The following is a 1,230-nucleotide window of genomic DNA, read 5'->3' as shown; positions in this document are numbered from 1 at the left end:
CTCCTTTGCCCTTCCAATGTGTTATCTATTTCTGACAATTTAGTATTAATCTTCTGTATTTCTATATGTACATTTAGAATCATTTCTAATTTTTCCTTTATTTTGTCATTTTGTTCTTGTATTTTCTTCCAAAATTCTTCTAAAATTTTTTTCTGTGTTTTCTTTGGTCTGTCTCTCAATCCTTTGTAGATACCTCAAGATAATTCTTTTGAATTCCTTATCAGAGAGTTCCAATGCTGCTTCTTCCTTAGGGATGTGTTCTGGGTCTGAATCCTGCTCCCTTGTTTCTACCACTTTATCCTTCTTTTTTGTGTAAACTGTGATGATCTGTTGTTTCCGAGGCACAGTGGCCTTGTTGTATTTATATCTCTGTTAACTATTTGTGAGAGCAGCCAAGGGTGATTCAGGCTCTTCTTGGAGGTTTTTTTTTTTTTTTTTTTTTTTTTATCATTTGCCTGCTGTTGGAGAAGGAGGTGGTGGCTCTCACTCAGTAAGTGAAGTCTCAGAAGTTGTGGGTGTAGTTGTCTCTTATGGGGACTGTTGTCTCCCACTCAGTTAGACAAAAATAACAATTGAATAAACATCAAAAAACTAAAAGCCCATGGAAAATAAACACACCTTGTAATCACATAGGAACAGTAACCAAAAAAAAGAATAAAGGGAATAAAAGAAGGGAAAACAAGCAAACATTCAATATCTGGGGATAGGGCACTAAGGAAAAAATAGTAGGGAAGGAGATTAATAAATGAAGAAAGAAAATGGGAAAAATGAAAAAAGAAAAACATGGAATGGCATTAATCATGGCAAAAAGGGTGGAAAGGAAAAAGGAAAAAAACAACCTTGTATTAAAAACAACAAAAAATATTTCAATGAGGCACAGAGAAAAGAAAAAATGTTGAAAACTAGGACCTGGTAGGGGAAGATTAAGAATAATAATAAAAAGGACAAATGTATTAATAATATTAGTTGTTTTAAAACAGACAAATACAAGCAAACTAATCACCACAAAAGAGAAAGTGAAAAAGCAAAAAGTTAAAATAAAAATTATAAAAAGAGAGAAAAAAATCGGTGGAGGACAGGGCAGGGCACCCAGGCTCCATCTGAGCACACAGACTGTGATGGAGTTCCTGTGGACCCAGAAGGTAGGTGGGAGTGGGGAATGGCTGCACCTCTATTCACCAAGCAGGTGTGAGGTATAAGAGTAATAAGAGCTATGTCATACCTTTTCAG

Source organism: Orycteropus afer, unplaced genomic scaffold, assembly GCF_000298275.1.
Source record: "Orycteropus afer afer isolate SDZICR_OR568_19922 unplaced genomic scaffold, OryAfe1.0 scaffold00264, whole genome shotgun sequence".
NCBI classification, from domain to species: domain Eukaryota; kingdom Metazoa; phylum Chordata; class Mammalia; order Tubulidentata; family Orycteropodidae; genus Orycteropus; species Orycteropus afer.
This window is presented reverse-complemented; position numbering follows the sequence as displayed.